General features: G+C 40.0%; 1 long non-coding RNA gene across 1 annotated transcript in view; it reads left to right on the top strand.

The window, feature by feature from the left end:
- LOC142140457 (uncharacterized) overlaps positions 1–23,720 on the top strand; it is a 92,428-nt gene extending 68,708 nt beyond the window's left edge. Inside the window, exons 3-4 of the long non-coding RNA XR_012688492.1 lie at positions 22,549–22,623; positions 23,665–23,720. This is a non-coding gene — a long non-coding RNA (uncharacterized LOC142140457). The remainder of the gene's footprint in view (positions 1–22,548; positions 22,624–23,664) is intronic.
- The last annotated feature ends 1,834 nt before the right edge of the window (positions 23,721–25,554 follow it).

The following is a 25,554-nucleotide window of genomic DNA, read 5'->3' as shown; positions in this document are numbered from 1 at the left end:
CCCAGATAATGTGATATTTGCCTTAGGCCTAGTAATGTCTTAAAGCGACCCTGAGACTGGCAATGTCTGGATTTATGAGAATATAGTTAGCCATTTTATTATCTGTATTAGTTTCAGTTGGGTTAAACAGTACTGCAATATGTAGAAAACATTTTATTTGTAGGATATTTAAATTCACTCTAAATGCAGACAACATTTTCTCCTGCCATTGTTTTGAAATGTTTACCATTATGTCAGAAGCAGAATATCAATTTACAATTGTATTAACTGTGGTAGTTGTGTATAATCATTTAGTTGTGACTGCACTGAGGCGCTGCATATTGTTTGCTAGTTTTACCAAAGCCTGTAATAATGGCTAAAAGTGCTTTGTGACAGCCATTAATCCAAAGACAATCTCACATTATTATAACATAAATTAAACCAGCCAATACTCTGAACAACATCAACCCTCATTATTCCAAGAAGAACCCCACTAAGAATGAAAACTGGAATTAATCAAGTTTTGACATGCCAGCTATCAACAGCTCCCTAAATCAACAGAGAAGTGAGAAATATTCTAAGTGAAGATCAATCTTCCCGTCAAAGTGGTAAATACCGTAATCTTTTTTTCCCCACTATAGTTTCAAAATTGTAGCTGCCAGGATCAGGATTTCTAGGCAACTTTCTCTACAGACTCTTTAAAAATGGTTATTCAAAGAGCACACACATTGCAATATCACAGGCAATATCGGACAATAGGTCAAATATTGTTTCACATGTAGGCCCAAAACACAGTGATAAAATCATGGTTATCCGTTATGCACATTGTGATTAAAGGATAACCACTATCAGCGTATGAAGTCATGCTATGGCTCAATTATGTGTTTAGCCAAACGGCACAGTAATCTTGTTCAGGACGAGTGGCAAGATTTTCCGCCGTATGGCATCTCCTGAGTATCTATAAAGTCATTTTGTTTGGAGCAAAATACTTTGCGGCCACAAAAACAGGAAACATCCCTTACATCGTCTCTCCATCCTTTGGATAAATAGCAAAGAAAAATACCCAGCGCTGTCCTATGTTGAATATCAACTGTGAATGGTGCTGGTGCTGCCTCTGGGGAAAGGATAGTATCACTATCCTACGAACCGACTACAGTCAATGGTACCCCTTGGCGCTCCACGTATAACCAATATAAGTTTTGAAAATTAATATGGGTTTTATAAATTTATTTAGCAATGCTACATCAAGCAAGTGTTGTTCTGGCCGAAACACAAGTTTCAATAACACAAAATTACATGCAATAAATATAGGTACATACCATATAAAATTCAATAAAGAAGTCTGTGGTTCTGGATAATGTACCACTTCCATGAACCAATAAAGTCTAATAATGCTATATTAAAGTCCACGAGTATGTAACATCTCAGCTGCAGATACGCTATTGAAATTGCGCCATGATTTAGAGTTGGATGTCCAACTGTGGCCCACAAATCTTTATTGCACTACATAGGAAAGTGCGACTGCATTTAGTGTAAAGTGCAACTTGCTCTGGCAGCTCCATACACCTGGAGAGGCAGATTGAGTGTGTGCAAAGGCAAATTAATTACAGCAGTGTCATATAGGGTTGGACTGGCCTGCCGGGGGAGCGGAGTATCCCCCAGTAGGCCCCGACCCTGATCGCTCCCCTCTTCATTGGTGGAAGGAGCGGGTAACTTTAAAAAAAAACAAATGAAAAAACATAAAATAAATACTCACCTGATTGCAGAGCTGGTGCCCCCGCTCTCTGCTCCATTCGCACTGAATGTCGGAAGTGACGTCATCATGCCCGACGTTCAGTGAGAAGAGGCGCAGAGAGGAGTCGGCAAGAAAACAGAAGACAGAAGAGAAGAGGAGTAGAAAGAAGCCAATACAAAAGGTAAGTGAAGAAACGGAAGCAAGGGGGAGTATAGGCAGTATGACAGAAAGTGAAGGGGGAGCACAGATAGCATGGCAGAGAGTGAAGGGGGAGCACAGGCATCATGGCAGCTAGTGAAGGGGGAGTACAGGCAGCATGGCAGAGAGTGAAGGGGGAGCACAGGCATCATGGCAGCTAGTGAAGGGGGAGTACAGGCAGCATGGCAGAGAGTGAAGGGGGAGCACAGGAAACATGAAAGAGAGTGAAAATGGGCAAATGCATCATGGCAGAGTGTGAAGGGGGGCCAAAGCAGCATGGCAGAGTGTAAAGGGGGGCCAAAGCAGCATGGCAGAATGTGAAGAGGGGCCAAAGCAGCATGGCAGAATGTGAAGGTGGGCCAAAGCAGCATGGCAGAGTGTGACGGGGGGGCCAAAGCAGCATGGAGGGTGCAGTGTGATCATAAGGAGGCACAGCATGGTGATTAAGGGGCACAGTAATGTGTGTGTGTGTGATGGCACAGCGGGCTTGTGGCAATGTAATGTGTGTGTGGTAGGGGGTGTCTTACAAATGGGTGCTATTTTGTTTTGTGGGGTGATGGTGGGGCAATTTAATTTTATAGTGGGGACTATTAATTTAAGAGGGGCGGTTTGGGGGGCTATTAATTGAATGTGAGCTGAGTTTGATATGGCAGTGACGGTTGCAGGAAATCGGTATATTTATTATGCGTAAATGCTATTAATTTATTGCTGGGGCTGTCTGGAGGGAGAGAAATAGGTTTATTTATTAAATGGGAATTCTATTACTTTAATGTTGGGGCTGGAGGAAGGACTAAGTATCAATTGTGGGTCCTATTGATTTAACGCCGGGGCTGGTTGAAATTTTCTAAATGTACCCATTTTTTCCCCAAATAGGGCCCCCAACATTCCAGGATCCACACAAGCTGCAACTTAAGAACCCAGAAGCCACAGGTGGTGAAAGTGACAAGAACAGGTAGGACAGTCTGTCAAATATTCTGAGTCTAGTGGAACAATCCCGATTTTTGGTGACTGTTCTGCCTAGTCTAAGGGGCAGGTCTAGACTGTATACTCTTTATATACAAACTGCATTCTTTATATACTACACTATGGTGCTAGCTGTCCTTCATGGTCTGACCACTCCCCCTCTAGTGTCTGGTCTCGCCTCTATGATGGCTGGCCAAACACCCTCTGGTGGGCCCCAAGCGTTGCAGTCCCCCGATGGGCCCTTCATGCCCCAGTCCGACACTGGGGCCATGCACAAAATACCCTCAAAAGGCCAACATTTTACACCCATTAGTTTACACCTACTTACAGGCCGCAAAATTGTTCCATAAATCAGATCAATAGATTAAAAATCGATGTCTTTTAATGTCTTTTTTAATTACTGTTTACAGAACATTAGTTTATATATCTAAAAACATAGATCATCAACTTTTATTTAAAAGCATAGAACACAATTTGTTTTAATTTTATTTATTTTTTTAAGATAGTGTACCTTTAAACCCAGGATGATTAGTGAAAAACAGGGCCACCCTAGATATAATAGTTGTGTAGGAAGAAGTGTGCAAAAGATAGAATAGAAAAGATGTTTATTAACATTTTCAAAACAGTCAGGTAACTACTGTATGTTGCTATATTCTTGAGATTCATTAGAATGTTGCTCTCCTTATAATATAGAAATAAGGTAAATAAATCATAATTTTTAAAGACACCCAAAACTCATCCCACTCAATGAAGGGGTTAATTGTTATTCAGCTGTTACAGTCGCACCACAATTAGACTTTTATCTTCACCAATAAAGTCAGCACTGCTTGCAAAGAATATCATTTCTGTTCTTTCAAAGCTGCTGCAAATCAAATCTATATTAGGTCTGAAAGAACCAAATGGATTGAACAGTGATAAGGAAATCTTATTTTCATGAGAACTGTAGAAACAGGATGCTGCCTCAGTCTGGATTCATATATCAATGCAGAAGGATATGAATAATTAAGAGGAAAATATCACAAAAGGTTATACAAGTTACTTCATAGCTTGCAGTATCTCGTAATGGGCCAACAATACAGTCTTACAAGTTACTGTGCTCCATAAACACATCAAACCGACAGTATAGACTTTGGAAAACTACTACCTTCTAAAAGAAACAGATTTTTGTGAGAGTGACAATTATTTAATTCAACTAAAGAAGAAAATCTTATATATAAATATATATATATATATATATATATATATATATATATATATTGTAGTAAAATCAGGGGATACTCTCTCCGTGGGGAAGATGCGGTGAACAGCAGCAGTAAATCCCACAAGTCCAGAGCGGTGGTAATCCTTTTTACGATTACCACCATTCCGACACACAGAATTCCTGCAAAAAAAAAGCATAAGAGTGAAAAAACGAAAGAAAATGAAACAGACTTACCTTAAATCTGACGCTGGAGATGACCGATGGAAACAGCATGTAACATTATTAACTGGGTCTGGGCTATTTACATGTGTAACCAACTGGGTTCCCCACAGCTCCCAGAAGTGAGAGAAATCTCGCCCCAGTGTTGCATCAAACCCCAAACAAGGAATTAATCCAACAGTAAATACCACAAAACCAAAGTGTGTTACTATGTTCACTGCAGCAGTAGCATAATGCCGTGTATCTCGTGTATTCAGGTTACCCCAACACTTTCCCCTTGATGTTTTACGGGGCTCACCATCTCGGCTTTCACAAGTGTCATATATATATACTGTATATGTAATAGAAGAAAAAGCTATTTGGATGGTGCCTCTCTATCATGCAATGCATAACACATGGCAGTGGGAACATTTTATTATTATTTATTCATCACTGGCTTGCCACCTGCTTAGCAACAACAATGCTCCATACAGTCAGGAAGTTGTGATGTTCATACATAGAAGCAAGGCCAGTGATGTTACAGGAAGTAACTGACATATATTTTTAAAGTTCAAGTTAGCGTTTGGAGCAATTTTGCACATTTGAAAAACCATGTTATGCTGCAGGGTGAGTGGGGGGCACACTCAGAAGAGTGTGCCTCTTAGCTCAACTCTGAATTGCAGTGTAAAAATAGAGCTGTCAAGTATTTGTGTACTACATACAACGGCAAGCAGCAGTTTATTGTGCTGTGCGTTTAATCAATGTGGTATTAGTCTACAATATTCATGGGTGTGCGAAATGTCAACAAAGAAAATATTGACATTCTTAATGTTCACACCATTATGTTGACAGTCAGAATGTTAACACAGTTAAAAGGTTGTTTATTAGGTTGACAGGGTTAAAATTATGACATTGTGAATGTTGACAGATTGAAAAACCGGCAGTCACAATAATATAAGATTACATTTAAACCGGCAATATCGCCGGTAATAAAGTAACAAAAATAAGAAGAGAAATAAATATAAAAATAATATGCATCCCCCAAAACAGCTTAACCAATCCTAGTGCTGCCAGCCTAGCAACATCAGGGGGACAAAAAGCATGGGGTCCCCCTGATTTTAGTGATTGCACTAGCTGTGCCAGTTGGGGCTGGTGGCACTATAGCAATGGAACCTGCAGCGTGGGGTTTCTCTTCTAATTAACAAACCAGCTATTCAGCATGGGGCTGGATTCCCTAAAGAGATCGGGTCCTCAAAAACAAATGCGCTTTTTTCACCTAGCGGTACCTGGTGTCATGCTGAAAGCACTAGGAATCTTCACACACCTCTGGGCAGTGAGTGTGGGGTAATAGTAATTTAATTAATGTCAAAAAACATTTCAACTCTGGTGCAGGTACCAGCTTGTCCAGGCTGCCATTAAGTGTCTAAGCATGCTGTCATTTTGAAGTACTACAAACACCAGCATACCCATGGCTCCCAGGGCATGCTGGTACTTGGGAACCACAAGTGCCAGCATGTCCTGGCATCCATTGCCCATTGAAACCTTCAGTGCAACAAAGAAAAATGCAACTAAAACACACACCACTGTAAAAATAACTTTTATTGTAATAAAAACATCCCTACACAACCCTCATTTACCCTGTTTATTTCTCATCTACATTCAGGAGTCTTCATCTGTAATAGATCCAAATGATTCTTGCTTGGCAAAATGAAAAGAAAAAAAAATACATCAAGGGGTCTTCCTCTGCTATAGATCCAAACAATCCTTGCTTTGCAAACCCGTGGTATACAACAGTGAACTATATCTGACGAGCTCCCGCACAAATTGAGCTCTTAGGCACACTGGTCCTATTTAAAGCGCTTGCCGGCGTTATTGCCGGCCAGTGGTGCTGACGGTATTGCTGGTTTAAATCTAACCTTTTATGTTGTCATTGTGATAACTTTACAACCTGTTGACATTCACAATGTCAACATTTTAACCCTGTTGACCAAATGAACATGTCAACATTCTGAATGCCTTTAAACTGTGTTGACAATCTGACTGTCAACATTATGGTGTCAACATTCTGAATGTCAACATTATCATTGTCAACATTACGATTACATCCCATATTCACAACACATTTCAAGAGATATCTAAACACGCCCTACTATGTTCAAATATATTATTATTTGCAAAAGTACCAATTGAAAAGTTTATATACTGTTAATGTCAGCACTTACAGTGTGTTTAATATTTCTGTTTTACTGTGATGTATATATGTATTATGGTGTAGGTCGTTTGTGGGAGTGGAAGTAAAGGTTTGATTACTTTTAAGATACTTTTATCTAATAGATAATAAACTAGAAATCCTAGCCTGCCTTTTTACTCAAGCAGAAAATGTACACAGTATTTGAAGCTATCTCTATCACCCAGGCATATGGTATGGTTTTCAATAAAACATCCAAAGCAGTATTGATCTGGTGCCCACACCGCTCGCTAGCAATAGGAAAGCTTGTTCATATTTAATGGTTTTGTGTGTTTTGATGTATACAATAAAATTGGAAAATGTTTACATTGTGCAGATGGATTAGAGGATTCTTTTCATCGTTATTAATATTGCAGATGTTTCCAGATGTAACAGCTTGTCATACAAAAAGAACAGTGCTGGACTCAATAATAAGGGTCCACCAGTAGTAGTGAGTTAAAAGTGGCAAGAAGTTTGAAGGGTATCAATTTGGACAAATATATAATAAGTGAACGCACCTGTGTTAAAGGTGGGTTCCAGGATGGACATCGCTTTATATGCCCCAACACGCTGCTATTTTTATTGGATGCTCGCTACTCTCTCCCCATGCTCCTGTAGGCAGACAATGTTTTTGGGACGTACTCTGGGCTACTGGTCAATTCGGATAAGTCCTGTATATCTCCGGTCAAGGGTTCCTGTCTGACTGACCTGGCTTTTCAGTTCCCTACAGTGGCCCCACCAAGTTCAAGTACATGGGTATATGGATCGTCAATGACATGGGTCGTTATGTTGAATATAATATTGAACTGCAGATGGATTATTAGAAAATTCAAATAAATGGCTGGAAACAGTTGCTGCTGATGGTCACGGGGCAAGTCAATCTTGTTAAAATCATCCTTTGAGTCGAAGTCCTTATTTGTTTTATAGCAGGCACAATTGACCATTTCATCTTGTCCCCTGTGTGGGTCTCTAAGGACAGATAGTCTTGCCCTGCCGAAACTTCTCTTTTACTTTTTCGTTTGCCATTTGCAGCATATTGCAATGTGGCTTTAGTCCTGGGGAAAGGTTCGGCATGATTTTTTAGTATCTGAGACACGTCCCCAGCATCTCCGGACCTAGTTTCTCCTGGCTGATAGACGTACTACGATCGATCCCCCCTTGGCGTCTCAGGCTGTCAAAATTTAGTAACTATCAGTTAAAGTCATTGATGGCTTTGGGTATGACCCGGAGATGCAATTTAGATTTTAGTGAGTTTGTCAAGATGGAGAGGGCCTGGCGCAATTATGAATCCAACATATTGGGCAATGGTATGCGAATGGGGTTTTATGTTCCTTTGAGCAGCTCCAAGTGTTGCATGAACTCCCAAGGTGTCATTGCTTCAGATACCTGCAATTTAGGCATGCACTTGACTCACAGTTTCGGGGGTTGGCTCAAGTCTCCTTGCAGACCCTATATGGATGCAAGTGGTGAGGCTGGGCACTCAAAACCAAATTTCATCTATTTACTTCCTCCTGATGGAGGGACTGAGTGTGGATGGCCTTCAGAAGCTGTGACTCACCTGAGAGGCTGATCTGGATGGGGTTACTGATAAAGACTGGGGTAGCATGCTTGAGAGTCCATATAAGTTTACTGCATGTGCTAGGTTTCACCAAAACCAAGTTTTTATCCTACATAGAGACTATTGTACTCCCATCCGACTCTCTAAATTTAGTAGAGGTCAGGTGGTCAAAATGCAGAAGTGTGGAAGTCTGGGGGGGGTGACTTCTGGCATATGACATTGAACTGCCTGGTGGTGTCTCTTTTCTGGGGAGAAGTTTTGGACATTGAGGTACAACGGGAGGTTGAAGTGTCATCCATCAATCCTAGGTTCTGTCTGTTTGGTCTGGACCTGATAGGGAAGATGGATAAACTTATTATACTGCTTGTTACCACATTATTTTTGTTGGAAACAGATAGTTGTCTGAGTGAGAATTTAGAACTTTTAACATTTAATTCGTAACTGTCACAGGAAGTGGTGTAATTATTTTCAGAAATTTTAAATAAATTACAAACACTTCACAAACTATTAAGTGTAAAACAATACATATATAAGCATTGGGTTTTTAACACATTGGCGAACAAGCCCTAATCATGTACATTATGTCTAGTTATTTGTAGCTGCGCATGACTGGCAAGACAATAGAAGCAGTATAGATGTAAATGGAGGAGCATCATTATATTCTGTGCTGGAATTCACCAATTACTTTTGTTTTAATTGCCTGATTGAATATGTGTTAATTGTCTGTTGACACTGTTAAAATTTCGTGCTGGATTTAAACAATTATTCAGATTGAGCCAAAATACCATGGCATGCAATTAGGTCTTAAATTGTTTTCTTGTGAATCAATAATGTTGGTTACAAAAAAACCACTTCCATATAATTCTATGGCATGGAGGACAGAACCGTTCTTGAAGCTTTGCAATTGTATTAATTTGATTCATTTATATTATAGAGTACACTCTACCACAAACATTTTGTAAAATTATACAAGAACAGAGAAGTAGAAGAATGAAAACATAATTATAGAAATGCAGAATATGACATACAGTTAGAAATGTATCATGTAATATTATAGGCCTCATGTATTTACCATCTTAAGACATCATTAGGGTGCATGCAGATGGAGATTGAGTTCCCCCATTGTCTGTCTGATAATGAAGAATTGTATTAAGTTTAGAATTCTAAAGTTAAATGTAACAACTCCAAATGTGCCAAATCGACTGTCTGAGACTGTTTAGTAAATGATAATAAAATGCCGGTAAATGCTGCAGGTAAGTTTGATTTTTGTAAGAACGTTATGAAGGTGCAAATGCATAGGGACTATGGAGCCTATTAGCCAAGACAGCTCACCATGGCAGCTCACCATGGCAAAGAAGAACCATAATGCTGCAGGAGACAGGAACATGGGAGTTAAGAAGTTTTTTTTCGTGATTGAAAAGTAGAGATGTTACCTATAGCAACCAATCAGATTCTAGCTGTCATTTTATAGAATGTACTTTATAAATTATAACTAGAATCTGATTGGTTGCTATAGGCAACATTTTCACTTTTTCAAACTCGCAGCTTGATAAATTTACCCCATGGTGTGACCCTTTTACCACTGTGTTGGGACATAGACAGGGCTGGCACTGGCATTTCCAGCACCCCTACTGGCAATTTCTGCATGTACCGCATCCTTGCATTGAGGCGCCTCTTCTGATCCCTGCTCTTGTGGGAAAAAGAGATGTGCATTTTGCAAGTGTACTTGACAATCATGTAAAATGTGGCAGTATGAATCAAAATGATTGCCATGCTTTTTTAATGCTGGAAAATGTTTTATGGGATATTTGCTCTTGCCCCACCATGACAGCTTAGAGATGAGAGGCCCTACAAAGCATGGTGTCATAGGAAAAGAAGATACCCTTTGTAACAAAGAGGGAAATATCCTTTTCCAATTAAGTTGATAAAGACAATCCTGGTTCCAGGGTTTAAAAAAGAACACCAAATAAAGAACACCATCTAATATGTAATGCAATAGGCTTAAAGGACCACTAAACCACAAAATTTAAATTTCAGATATTAAGCACAAAGGTAAAATATATTATTCAGTCTTGATTTGATATTCCACTGTAGCTGTTTTAAATATTAAAGCAGCTTATGCTGCTACAGACAACTGAAATCACTCCCACAACTTTTAGGACAGTGTCGTAATGGGATCTGTTTCAATTCGAAAGGTTGAGACTCTAGTGGTTTGAGCTTTTGTGAGATCAATGGTCCAGTCACTGTGTATGAATTCACCAATTCTTACAGTACATTACTGTATATCAAGTCTAAAAAATACAAAACCTTATGCGCTCACTGACTAGAGATATCTAATTAATAAACTGTATAGATATGTGGGATCTGGTAGATATACTTAGATCAAGGCTGGTTAGATGTAGCAGTTTTTATTGATATTCCCTATAATGGTAATAGTCAAATGAATACCTGTAAATAAAAATCACCCTATAGATAATAACACAATATTATATTGTATTTAAAACATTAAAATACACTGGTAAATATACATGTAATCCTGACATGTGTATATTGTTTAAAAGAAGCTGGCTCAATAAGATATAACCATGGAGGTTATATAGTAAATACATGAACTGGCTGACAATGATAAAAACATGAACTGGCTGACAATGATAAAGGCGATCAAAGAGTATATATGGCAGTCCCAATATTATAATGATTGGAGAGTTGTTTCAGATATACAGATGAGTGAACTGACAGTACATATATCCGACTGGATCCACATGGAAGTGATACTGATACTTGCGTTTTGCTGAACAGTCTTCAGTATTAGATCAGTCCCAAAGTGTTTGTTAGAATGTCAGTGTTCAAATATTAAATCGCTCACAATAGCGGGTGATATGTCCCGCTATTGGTAAGAGGTGGTGACAGAAGACAAGCTTGGAGCACGCTTCCAGTTCTAACTTCCAGGTGTGAGGTCACATCCGGAATATCCTATTGGCCAATAGATTGGTGTAGGAGGAGTCCCAACGCGTTTCGTCTGGTAGACTTTTTCAAGGGAGATGATTCCAAGAGTAGTAGATGTTTATTTACACGGCTCTCAATCGTTTACTTGTCTCTGATTGGCTGACCATATTGTCAATCTATAAGTTGCATGGAGTGTGCTGATGCACTAACTGCGGTAACCCGCTTTTCACTTGATCTTAAGAGCCATAGTGCAAAAATGCTAACATTACAGGGATCCCTAGCCTTGATTGCAGCTCCTGCAACATCAGGAGGTGAGCGCATAGTCTTCAATCCTTTCTAGCCGTTACTGTATATCAAGTCTGCCTGGTGGGCAAGTGAAATCTAAAGTTAAATAGTCTGAATAAGACTAGATTTAAGCTTTTTATCAAAATACTGCACATTCCCCAAGTCCAATACGTCTAGCTCAAGCTGTAAAACAACCCCAACTGATTTCTGGCGTCTCCAAAAACTTACTAGTTGGTTAATTGTGTGTGTGTTAGGGAATTTATACTGTAAGCTCTATTGGGGCAGGTAGTGATATGAGGGAGTTCTCTTTACAGTGCTGCAGAATTAGTGGTGCTATATAAATTTCTGCTTATGATGATGATGATCTATCATTGTAAAAATGTAATGAACCACTTAAACAGATTACTTTGTAACAGTAGAAACATTTTTTTTCTTAAGAAAACTCATTGCATATTGCATAGTAAAGATGGAAAATGATATAGACCCATTATGTTCACCCTTTCATAAATTCTAATTGTGTTTGGATACAGTTGCATGTTCCAATCATGTTTAGCAGAGGGGATTGGAATCCCACTATTGTGATTTTGTTGTAGGCACTCTAATGTCTCAAAACAGCCCAGGTGTAAACAGATGGAGCATTTGATCTAATGCCGCCATAAATTATGGAGTGTTCGATCCACGGTCTACACACATTATGAAGCATTTTTTTTATCTGGGTTTTAGATATATTATAAAATGTTTAATCTGGGTTCTGTGTTTTTTAAAGGACATTTGCATATTTTGTATCATGTGGTGCTTAATCTTGGGTCTGCATGTGCTTTCACTATAATTCATTTGATATGGGGACTGTATATATAATACAGTATAGCATTTCTGTAATATGTATAATTATAGAGTGCCTAATGTTATGTCTGCATATAATGTACTCTACCTAATCTAGGATCCTCATACACTATTTGTTCTGGGATCATATTATATTATGTTTAATTTGGAGGGTAGCACAATGAATATTGTTGGTACCAGAAAATACTACATGAGATATCCAGAGCTTCAATATATAAAACTTAGCAATTTTATATGAGTAAAATATCCTATAACATGCAAAATATAATTTATGGAGTTTTCCAGTACTCAATATTTTGAGCTCACTTGATTTATACTGCATTATAATTTACTTTTTGTCAGACTGTAAGTTGCACTCAAGGGAGGAGTTGTGAAAACTGGAACATCTTTTGGTTAACTGCTTTTCATTTTTCAAAGATCATAAGGCAAGTTGGCAAAGCTCTACAAGATGTGATGTCTAATTTCTCACGCTTTCTGTAAACCGTGTTACAGAAATTCAATAACCTGTCAGACTGCGTCTCTTTTATTTCAAAACAAAAAATGTTTTAAGAGCATCAATCAATCTTTTAAAGATCGGCCACAGGAAAAATGTTAACTCTCTATCTGGCACTAATTTGCTAAAAATCTATTTGGCCTTTGAAATGATAAATACTGCAGATTGGAAAACACCATTTGAATATTCATTATACAGTATGCATGTTCCCTACAGTCCTAATTACATAGGAAATGTCTTGCTATTACTGATTTCTAAATGTTGCTCACTAAAAACTATTTTTTTGCCCCATCCTATCTGTTCTCTTACATGTTTAAGGTGGACATTTTCATTTCACAGGAAAGCATGTAGGTCTTCTTTTCTGTCTACGCAGATTACATTGTAACAGTCTATAAATGTATTGCTTTCATTTCAGTGCAAAATATATCTTCTGTAACATAGTCCTTAGAAAACAATGACATTTTTGCTTCCCACCAACTATACAGTTATCAGGCAAGATAATATTTTTTGTGTGGCGACCATTTTTTTTTAAGCGTTGGAGATAATCAGCGTGAGAGCTATTTTTCAACAAAAAATACATAATGTAATAGAGAGGTATTTTATTATGAAAACTCTTGGTTCTTTGTCATGCAGGTGTGACATTATCCTTCAAGGAATGGCCGTCTTCAGCTCCTCCGTGAAGCAAATCAGGCAAGGTATCTCATAGAGATGAGCGCACTCGGATTTATGAAATCCGAGCCCACCCGAACGTTGCCGATCCGAGTCGGATCCGAGACAGATCCGGGTATTGGCGCCAAATGCAAATCTGAAACTGAGGCTCTGACTCATAATCCCGTTGTTGGATCTCGCGATACTCGGATCCTATAAATTCCCCGCTAGTCGCCGCCATCTTCACTCGGGCATTGATCAGGGTAGAGGGAGGGTGTGTTAGGTGGACCTCTGTCCTGCTATATCTCGTGCTGTTCAGTTCAGTGCTGTGCTGTGCTGTGCTCAGTCCAGTGGTGCTGTGTCCTGTGCTCTGTCCTTCTGAGGTCAGTGGTGCTGCTGGGTCCTGTGCTGTGTCCTGTTCAGTCCAGTGGTGCTGTGTCCTGTGCTCTGTGCTTCTAAGGGCATAGTTATTTCCCCAATATTCCCCTGTGTTTAAAAAAATAAAATAAAGTTATTTAAAAAAATACCAAAAACTAATTTAATTTTTTTTTAATTACCACAAAATTTGCACAACCAGTTCTGCAGTATAAGCCCATTGGTACTGCAATATTACCAAGTTCACACATTCAGCAGTAAAAGTCCAGTGGTACTGCAATATTACAAAGTTCACACATTCTGCAGTATCAGTCCAGTGGTGCTGTGTCCTGTGCTCTGTCCTGCAGAGTTCTGTAGTGCTGCTGGGTCCTGTGCTGTGTCCTGTTCAGTCCAGTGGTGCTGTGTCCTGTGCTCTGTGCTTCTAAGGGCAAAGTTATTTCCCAATTATTCCCAAGTTTTAAAAAAATTAAAAAAAAGTTATAAAAAAAATAAAAATATTTTTTTTTAAAAAAAAAAATATAATTATAACCAAATTTACAAAACCAATCCAGCAGTATAAGCCCATTGGTACTGCAATATTACCAAGTTCACACATTCAGCAGTATAAGTCCAGTGGTACTGCAATATTACAAAGTTCACACATTCTGCAGTATCAGTCCAGTGGTGCTGTGTCCTGTGCTCTGTCCTGCTGAGTTCCGTAGTGCTGCTGGGTCCTGTGCTGTGTCCTGTTCAGTCCAGTGGTGCTGTGTCCTGTGCTCTGTGCTTCTAAGGGCATAGTTATTTCCCCATTATTCCCAAGTTTTTAAAAAATAAAAAAAAAGTTATAAAAAATATTAAAATAAAAAATTTAAAAAAAAAGTAATTATAACCAAATTTGCAAAACCAATCCAGCAGTATAAGTCCATTGGTACTGCAATATTACCAAGTTCACACATTCTGCAGTATCTTGTGCTACATATAATGGAGACCAAAAATTTGGAGGATAAAGTAGGGAAAGATCAAGACCCACTTCCTCCTAATGCTGAAGCTGCTGCCACTAGTCATGACATAGACGATGAAATGCCATCAACGTCGTCTTCCAAGCCCGATGCCCAATCTCGTAGTACCGGGCATGTAAAATCCAAAAAGCCCAAGTTAAGAAAAAGTAGCAAAAAGAGAAACTTAAAATCATCTGAGGAGAAACGTAAAGTTGCCAATATGCCATTTACGACACGGAGTGGCAAGGAACGGCTTAGGCCCTGGCCCGTGTTCATGACTAGTGGTTCAGCTTCACCCACGGATCTTATTCCTCCTCCTCCTCCCCCCCCCCCTACAAAAAATTGAAGAGAGTTATGCTGTCAGCAACAAAACAGCAAACAACTCTGCCTTCTAAAGAGAAATTATCACAAATCCTCAAGGCGAGTCCAAGGGTGTTGGTGGTTGTCAAGCCTGACCTTCCCATCACTGTACGGGAAGAGGTGGCTCGGGAGGAGCCTATTGATGATGTAGCTGGCGCTGTGGAGGAACTTGATGAGGATGGTGATGTGGTTATTGTAAATGAGGCACCAGGGGCGAAACAGCTGATGTCCATGGGATGAAAAAGCCCATCGTCATTCCTGGTCAGAAGACCAAAAAATGCACCTCTTTTCTGGAGTTATTTTTATCCAAATCCAGACAACCAATGTATGGCCATATGTAGCTTATGTAAAGCTCAAATAAGCAGGGGACCCACCTAGGAACATCCTCCCTTATACGTTACCTGAATAACCTTCATAGTTCAGTGGCTAGTTCAGGAACTGGGGCTAGGACCCTCATCGGTACAGGGACACCTAAATCCCGTGGTCCAGTTGGATACACACCAGCAACACCCTCCTCGTCAACTTCCTCCACAATCTCCATCAGATTCAGTCCTGCAGCCCAAGTCAGCAGCCAGACTGAGTCCTCCTCAATACGGGATTCATCCGAGGAATCCTGCAGCGGTACGCCTACTACTGCCACTGCTGCTGTTGCTGCTGTTAGTCGGTCATCTTCCCAGAGGGGAAGTCGTAAGACCGCTAAGTCTTTCACAAAACAATTGACCGTCCAACAGTCGTTTGCCATGACCACAAAATACGATAGTAGTCACCCTATTGCAAAGCGTATAACTGCGGCTGTAACTGCAATGCTGGTGTTAGACGTGCGCCCGGTGTCCGCCATCAGTGGAGTGGGATTTAGAAGGTTGATGGAGGTATTGTGTCCCCGGTACCAAATCCCGTCAAGATTCCACTTCACTAGGCAGGCGATACCAAAAATGTACAGAGAAGTACGATCAAGTGTCCTCAGTGCTCTAAAAAATGCGGTTGTACCCACTGTATACTTAACCACGGACATGTGGACAAGTGGTTCTGGGCAAACAAAGGACTATATGACTGTGACAGCCCACTGGGTAGATGCATCCCCTTCCGCAGCAACAGCAACAGCTGCATCAGTAGCAGCATCTAAAAAATGGCTGCTCGTGCAAAGGCAGGCAACATTGTATATTACAGGCTTTAATAAGAGGCACAACGCTGACAACATATTAGAGAAACTGAGGGAAATTATCTCCCAGTGGCTTACCCCACTTAGACTCTCATGGGGATTTGTGGTGTCAGACAATGCCAGTAACATTGTGCGGGCATTAAATATGGGCAATTTCCAGCACGTCCCATGTTTTGCCCACACCATTAATTTGGTGGTGCAGCATTACCTCAAGAGTGACAGGGGTGTGCAGGAGATGCTTGCGGTGGCGCGCAAAATTGCTGGACACTTTCGGCATTCAGCCAGTGCCTACCGCAGACTAGAGGCACATCAAAAAAGCATGAACCTGCCCTGCCATCACCTCAAACAAGAGATTGTGACGCGCTGGAACTCCACCCTCTATATGCTGCAGAGGATGGAGGAGCAGCAAAAGGCCATTCAGGCCTACACAGCCACCTACGACATAGGCAAAGGGGTGGGGATGCGCCTCAGTCAAGCGCAGTGGAGACTGATTTCCGTGTTGTGCAAGGGTTTGCAGCCATTTGAACTTGCCACACGAGAAGTCAGTTCCGACACTGCCAGCTTGAGTCAGGTCATTCCCCTGATCAGGCTGTTGCAGAAGCAGCTGGAGAAAGTGAGGGAGGAGCTGGTAAGCCATTGCGATTACACCAAGCATGTAGCTCTTGTGGATGTAGCCCTTCGTACGCTTTGCCAGGATCCGAGGGTGGTCACTCTTTTAAAGTCAGAGGAATACATTCTGGCCACCGTGCTCGATCCTCGGTTTAAAGCGTATTTTGTGTCTCTGTTTCTGGCGGACACAAGTCTACAGCGGTGCAAAGACCTGCTGGTCAGGAGATTGTCCTCTGAAGAGGACCGTGACATGCCAACAGCTCCACCCTCATTTTCTTCCACATCTCTGGCTGCGAGGAAAAAGCTCAGTTTTCCCAAAAGAGGCGCTGGCGGGGATGCTGATAACATCTGGTCCGGACTGAAGGACCTGCCAACCATTGCAGACATGTCTACTCTCGCTGCATTGGATGCTGTCACAATAGAAAAAATTGTGGATGATTACTTTGCTGACACCATCCAAGTAGACATGTCAGACACTTCATATTGTTACTGGCAGGAAAAAAAGGCAGTTTGGAAGCCCCTGTACAAACTGGCTCTATTTTACCTGAGTTGTCCCCCCTCCAGTGTGTACTCGGAAAGAGTTTTTAGTGCAGCGGGGAACCTGGTCAGTGAGCGGCGAAGGAGGTTGCTTCCTCATAACGTTGAAAAAATGATGTTTATAAAAATGAATAATCAATTCCTCAATGAAGTACAGCACTGCCCTCCAGATAGTACAGAGGGACCTGTGGTTGTGGAGTCCAGCGGGGACGAATTGATAATGTGTGATGAGGAGGAAGTACACACTGTAGGGGGAGAGGAATCAGAGGTTGAGGATGAGGACGACATCTTGCCTCAGTAGAGCCTGTTTAGTCTGTACAGGGAGAGATGAATAGCTTTTTTGGTGTAGGGGCCCAAACAAACCAATCATTTCAGCCAAAGTTGTTTGGTAGGCCCTGTCGCTGAAATGATTGGTTTGTTAAAGTGTGCATGTCCTATTTCAACAACATAAGGGTGGGTGTGAGGGCCCAAGGACAATTCCATCTTGGAACTTTTTTTTTGCATTATATGACCAATCAACAGTTGTTTGCCATGTTCAAAAAGTAAAACCAAATTTAAACAAATTCAAGAAATTAAACCAAAAGTAAAATACCCTGTCATAATTTAAAACAAGAGGTATTGACGTGCTCTAAAACTACTGTATTGATGTTTATATTTTATAAACACTACACTTGAAAGCTTGAGTCTTTCAATGAAAAAGTAACTGTCCATTGCACGAATATTTGCAACAGGGATAATTTTAGGGTTAAGAAAGTCAACTAATAACACTTCGACGCTGTCTGTCTTTATAAACACTACACTTGGAAGTTGGAGGAGGTATTGTGGCCCCAGCACCAAATTTACTACCGGGGCCACTCCACTGTGCAGTCCATATTTAGGTGTATTAGATATTAAACAACGGTGACAGTTGATGCCCAATTTTTTAATTATATTGTTGGCGCTGTAAAAAATTGTGTTCCGGGCACACCACACTACGCAGTCCATACCCTTTTTTGGTGGAATTCTGACCCGTGGAGGGTTTTTTAATTATATTGTGGCCTCGGTACCAAATTGTGTACCGGGGCCACCACACTACGCAGTCAAGATAGATAGATGCGTATCATAGATAAAGTACATTCAGTGGTGTGGGGCAAATTAAAAAATATTCAAAATGCACTGACATTATCAAAAACAAGAGGTTTTCACACGCTGAAACTCCAACATGTATATGATGGAGAGGAAGGAGGAGCAGCCGTATGTGCAGTGTAATGCAGACCTGTTGAAGGTTTTTTATATATTTTATTGTGGTGCCCAGTGCCCACTAGTCTACGCAGTCCAGATATTATTTTTGGGTGTAATTCTGACCTGTTGAAGGTTTTCTATATATTATATTGTGGTGGCCAGTGGCCAGTCCTCTATGCAGTCCAGATACTATTTTTGGGTGTAATTCAGACCTGTTGAAGGTTTTCTATATATTTTTTTATTGTGGTGCCCAGTGCCCACTACTCTACGCAGTCCAGATACTATTTTTGGGTGTAATTCAGACCTGTTGAAGGTTTTCTATATATTTTTTATTGTGGTGCCCAGTGCCCACTACTCTACTCTACGCAGTCCAGATACTATTTTTGGGTGTAATTCTGACCTGTTGAAGGTTTTCTATATATTATATTGTGGTGGCCAGTGGCCAGTCCTCTATGCAGTCCAGATACTATTTTTGGGTGTAATGCAGACCTGTTGAAGGTTTTCTATATCTTTTTTATTGTGGTGCAGAGTGCCCACTACTCTACGCAGTCCAGATACTATTTTTGGGTGTAATTCTGACCTGTTGAAGGTTTTCTATATATTATATTGTGGTGGCCAGTGGCCAGTCCTCTACGCAGTCCAGATACTATTTTTGGGTGTAATGCAGACCTGTTGAAGGTTTTCTATATATTTTTTATTGTGGTGCCCAGTGCCCACTACTCTACGCAGTCCAGATACTATTTTTGGGTGTAATTCAGACCTGTTGAAGGTTTTCTATATATTATATTGTGGTGGCCAGTGGCCAGTCCTCTATGCAGTCCAGATACTATTTTTGGGTGTAATGCAGACCTGTTGATGGTTTTCTATATATTATATTGTGGTGGCCAGTGGCCAGTCCTCTACGCAGTCCAGATCCTTTTTTTGGGTGTAATTCAGACCTGTTGAAGGTTTTCTATATATTTTTTATTGTGGTGCCCAGTGCCCACTACTCTACGCAGTCCAGATACTTTTTTTGGGTGTAATTCTGACCTGTTGAAGGTTTTCTATATATTATATTGTGGTGGCCAGTGGCCAGTCCTCTACGCAGTCCAGATACTATTTTTGGGTGTAATTCAGACCTGTTGAAGGTTTTCTATATATTATATTGTGGTGGCCAGTGGCCAGTCCTCTACGCAGTCCAGATACTATTTTTGGGTGTAATTCAGACCAGTTGATGGGTTTTTAATTGTATTGTGGGGAACACTCCTCTACGCAGTCCAGAAAGATACCTCGTTGCAACGTTTTGTACTAAAAAAAAAAAATTATTGTGAGGTGTTAGGTGTTCAGAATAGCCTTTAAATTAGTGGAAATTATTGTTATTGAATGTTATTGAGGTTAATAATAGCGTAGGAGTGAAAATAAGCCCAAAAACTTGATTTTTACACTTTTTAGTTTTTTTTCAAAAAAAATCCGAATCCAAAACCTTAAATCCGAACCAAAACGTTTCGGCAGGTGTTTTGCAAAACAAATCCGAACCCAAAACATCGAGAAAATCCGGATCCAAAACACAAAACACGAGACCTCAAAAGTCGCCGGTGCACATCCCTAGTATCTCACTTGTGACCTTGTTATCTGCTGCTGGGATCTGGACCTCCCTGTTTTATGTGAGGGCACCTGCTGCAGTGGAGGACTAAATACTTCCAGTCCTACTCAATAGAGCGGAGTGCTGCTTGGCAGATAATTGGGGAAATATCCAAGGGGAACTCCGCTAATTGCTACATGGGGGTTGGATAGAAGGAACGGTGTTGTCATATAAGTGGACAACCCCCTTTGAGAGGATGCCTACCAGAATACTTAGTTGCTAAATCAGACAGTTTTAATGAGCCACTAATACAAAAAAAGGAATGCACAGAAGCTCAGAAAAGCTACTGTACCTATAAAAAGGTAAAGTTGGATTAAAAACATCAATCTAATGATAGATTTTTGGTTAGTAACCACAATGAGCTGTATTGATACATTGTAGTTCATTAATAAAATGTATCAATTAGCTACATTGTATCAATGAAGCTTATAGTATTGAGTAGTGAGACCACACATGGGATCTCAACATTACTAACCAATACAGCATGGATTTCTCACAACAAATCATGTTGTGGCTCTACAAGGAGAAGCTTATAGTCGTTCATGTGGAGGTTTTTTCATGCCAAAGGATTTAAAGCTGGAAAACAGAAGATGACACCCTAATCAGGTGAGCAATTAATGGGTAAAAGGGGCTCTGTGTCTCAGAGTCTTTTATTTAATAAAGGACTATTTTACTGTGCATGTGTGTGTTTATGGCTGTGATTTTTACAGGTGCACCGCAGGTCCCAATGGGCTCTGGATGCCAAGGCATGCTGGTTCTTCAAGTACCAGCATGCTCGGGCAGCCATGGTTAAGCGGTAATTGTTGTTCTACAAGCACCAGCATACTCTAACAGTTTAGGTATGCCAGGGCTTGCTGGGATCTGTAGTGAACCATCAATAACAGTACATATTTAACTATTTCAACTTTATTATCCCTGTGACAGGATGGACCGCCTATACCACCCTGTCTGTTGTGTTGCTGGGAACCAGTTGGGCTTGCCTTGATACTGTGCTCTTTTTTATCACAAATTCACCCTCTAACCACAGTAGGAGGGGCCTAAGCTGCTGTCACCACTGGACTCCTTAGTGGCATCTAGAATCGCACCCTTCTGGGTAACTGTCGCTGCTAGTGTACCCCCTCACTGGGCATCTGGGCTAGTACCCCTGGCCTCTTTCTGTAGATCTGGTTTCCCCCCTGGCCTATCACTCCGGCCAGAGCTGCTTGGTAGTGGGCAAAGCGTTGGTACTGGATGCAGGGTCCAAACCTCAGAACAGTTGGAAAAAGCATTCAATTTGGGTCTATTCTGCAGGTCACCGGAATTAGTATAGGAAAGAAGTTGTCAAAGAAGGATCTTGAAGAAAATTATGTTTATAAGCTCAGGTGTCCTAATAAAGACAGTTCATACACTAGTGTAAGGGACTAGTGATCTCCAGGAGTACAGATGGTATAATACATTACATGGTCAAACAGCTCTCCTTTTTATACAGATTCTGACACAATTCCTGCAAGCGGTAAGCCAGACCCCTGATCTGAGATGGCTCCGCAAAGACTGAAATATTTCATTCAAAGATTAACATCGGGATGTGAGATATTCTTTAAAATTGGATTTAAAATGCAATTTATACATAACAAAATTTACACTAATTTGTGATATCCTAAATCACATTGATCAGAGATTTCCTTTCACTTTATGTGTTGGTCACTCACAGATGACAAAGATCCAATTAGCCTAATTGGGGTTTCCTCTAGAAAGGTTAAAACAGAAAACAAATTTCCTCCTCTGGTCTCAGAAATAAATACATTTCCTATACCAAAATGCACACAATATAATTTCTAATACACAATATAAAAAATAAGTACATTTGCTATGATATAAATTAGCGCACTGCGCTAATATTTTAAATATATTTATACAATAAGTTATTTATAAGTGATCCAGCCAAAACCCCACACCCACTGCACCAGGGCTGTGGGAAAAGGCAGGTATTTCTGAAAGGACTGGTATTTCCAAGGGGGATTTGCATTTTTTTTTCTGTCCTAATTTTCCCAGGGAGTTTAAGTTGATGATGATTGGTGTCTTTCTAAATCATGATACACCAAAAATAAATCATAAGCTTTAAGAGCATGGTATGTTTTAAACCTTCTTGCAGCATACATATTTTGCATAGTTTAAGTACATCTCAGCATACACCTTAATTGTGTGTGAGTGTGGGTGTGTGTGTGTGTGTGTGTGTTTGTGTGTGTGTGTGTGTGTGTGTGTGTGTGTGTGTATGGGGAAGGGGGGGGTTGAATGCATTTTACATCTACGTTTTTGATGTAAAATCTGTCCAGCTCTACATGAGGCCATAAACTTCTCGGTAATGAATCTTGCCTTTCCATAACTCTGGATATTGTGCTTCCACACAAGTTTATTCTCACATTCCATTATTTTCAGAACATAAGATGGGTGGAGCTGAGAAAACGGGACCATCTTTTGAATAACTGCTTTTTATTTCACACAGATGATAAGGTAAGCTTGCAAAGCTTTAGAGAATGTGATGTCTAATTTTTCATGCCTTCTGTAAACTGTGTCTACACTGCTCAGTCTTCATACAACACAGATTTGTTAGATTACATACCTCTTTTATGGCTCTTATAGAATAGCACATGTCCTTCCCTACCTTCCATTCGCATAAGTCACAGCAAAGAGTTTACTAGATAATAACCTAGTTATATAGAAAATTCCTATAGGAAATGTTAATAGCCCACTCTGTCATAAGTGGAGTTCATAAGTCTATTACTAGATGGTGATCAACAACGTGAGAAATGGAACATTCTACATATGTATTTATGAATGTGGCAAAATACCTTAATATATTGGATCAATTAAAGTTTTAGGTTTGATAAAAGCTCCCTTTCAATTTCCTGCATTAAAAATGTCTCTTGACACTTTTAATATCTGTGGGTAATTAATTGGTTAAGCTAGCATTCTTTTATGATTTTACATGGTCCTTTCAGCTTCAGATGAGATGAGTTTCAATTAAGTAATATGCAAACGTAGTGGGAACATACCAGGTCATTCTGATCAGGCTGATGTATTAATTTAAAACAGGTGTAAAAATATTATTATTACTGTTATTGTTAGAGCTGGCATCAGTAAAAATATCTCAAGAACTTATAATAACGATTCTATTCTCTTGGTTTGAAAGCTTTTTGTTTTAGAGATGACACAGCCTTGTGTTAATGCAACGTGTAGACAGAATCATTATTTTGTAGTGGAAAAGGGATAAGTAATGCAGTCACGTTGATGAGTTTTATTCATTAAATAACAATACCTGTTAGCAGATATTAATGACCAGTCAATGCATAGGCCATTATTAGCATGCAGCAAGATGTATCATTGTACAAAAGGCATATTGTTATTATAGATTCTAGATTTGAGCTTTCCATATTATAATAGTTGGCTGTTGTTTTCTATATTTGCTAATACACAATGAATTTAGTATATAGATGTGCTTATATTCAGCCATGATTTAAATTTCATCATCATCATCATCATTTATTTAAACAGCGCCAATGACGCGGACGCATCGCGTGTCACGTGATGCGGGCGTCTGTGCGACCCCCCGCTGACATCTGCCAGCCCGCGCCTGTCTATGGGACAATGGGAGTTTGATACATGAGGCTAAGGCTAAGTCTACATGTTGCAATTTGGCCCAGTCAGGCTGCAGAGGTAAAAGTGACTCATAGGCTAAATGATCCTGTCACACAACAATGTCGGTTAGGGGGTAGTTGACTTGTGTGAAATTATGTAACGGTTGGTAATAGGGTAAGGTAGTGAGGTTAAGAGGGTGGTTGAGAATATTATAAGCTTGTCTGAAGAGGTAGGTTTTCAGAGAACGCTTGAAAGTTTGTAGACCAGAGGAGAGTCTAATTGTGCGAGGGATAGAATTCCATAAAGTGGGTGCAGCCCGAAAAAAGTCCTGTAACAGGGAAAATTTGATTAAAAGCTTAGTTGTAAGTATTTATGGAGTACAGGGGCAAGTCAAGAATTTCTGAAAATCCAAAATATTAGAATGGCATTTGTCATGGACACTTTGCTTGTAGGGAGGTTCATGTTACACAGAGTGCAGTCTAAGTAGATCTTGGAGCATTGCCACCCCCGTTTTGACATGTTCACTGCATGCTTGTAATCTTATTTTTGATTTTCAAATTATCTTCTTTAAAAACATATTAATTTAAATTCCCACAGTATAAGAATAGTAAGAATTGAAAATGTTATACAGAATAAGAGGAATTGTATTGTGCTGGTGGCAATTAAGGACATTTGTAGGGATAGGAGCAGTTGGCAATTACAATCTTACTTTATGCCAAAAGCTGCATTACATTTTCAATATATGGTATGTGTGAATCCTGTCCTATTGTAGTTAACAAATTGCATTCTGCAATAACTATAGCTTGAATTGAAGGTGTCATACTGCAGTTTACCTTTTCTGTTTTTCCAATTTTCCAACATCATTTTTTAACTTTCAGGGGAATGGGTCTTCCAGGTACCCGTAGTCCCCCACCCCAAACAAACCAGTGGTACATGATACTGTATAACAATCCTGTAAGAATTTGAGTACTTGTGAAAACTGTATGAGGGTTCAAAATTTTGTCAATTGAGATTATTCTCAACCTAACTAGCAGCACACAGATAGTAACATTTTGTTAGTCATCATGGCATTATAAATCAAACAGGTATGAGTCAGTATGTTGCACTAATTGTATAGTTACATATTTGCTCTTTTGATGAGCATAATACTGTTTTCTAGTGAAGTGCATTTGCAAACCCATACAATAAATGTGCCAATTAACCTCAATGTTTATTATAGAAAGTCCATGCTTACTTTTTTTTCATGCTCTAAGATTAGTGCTCCAAGTAGGGTTGTATGCACTCCCTTTCCTTCCTTTCAAGCTGCACGCATGTTACGCTTTGCTTGCAGAGCATGTGTGCACAAGATTTGCAGACATTGCTGGTAAAGGATAGTGTCCTTTGTTGTGTATTTTCAGAGTGCGAGGGAAGATGCAGGGATGAAGGGGCTGGTGCATAGAGAGTAAGGGCGTTGCATTCCTACCTGGAAAGTTTTTACACTGGCCGAAGGGAAAATCTATTTTGTATGGACATTGCTGTTAAGATGCTCTTCTGTATTGCTGAAGGATGGTGGGGAAAATAAAACATGGTCTTCAGGAAAGGCATCCTGTAGCTGTACTAGTTCTCCAGGGAAAAATGTGCTCAGGGCCCCAGTGTGCAAGGTGTGTAGCACAGAGGAGTTGCCAGGTTTTTTGACTTGGAGCAAGCAGGTGGAAGAGAAAGTAAGAGCACATTTGGCCTCATAGAAATTGCATTTAAAGTATTTATCATTTCTGATTCTGCGCAAAGGCTCTATCTTGGGATATTTAAAAATGTGTTTCTGCATCA

This window comes from Mixophyes fleayi, chromosome 2 (genome assembly GCF_038048845.1).
Source record: "Mixophyes fleayi isolate aMixFle1 chromosome 2, aMixFle1.hap1, whole genome shotgun sequence".
Taxonomy (NCBI): Eukaryota; Metazoa; Chordata; class Amphibia; order Anura; family Limnodynastidae; genus Mixophyes; species Mixophyes fleayi.
The sequence above is the reverse complement of the archived record's forward strand: the minus strand, read 5'-3'. Positions and strand labels throughout refer to the sequence as shown.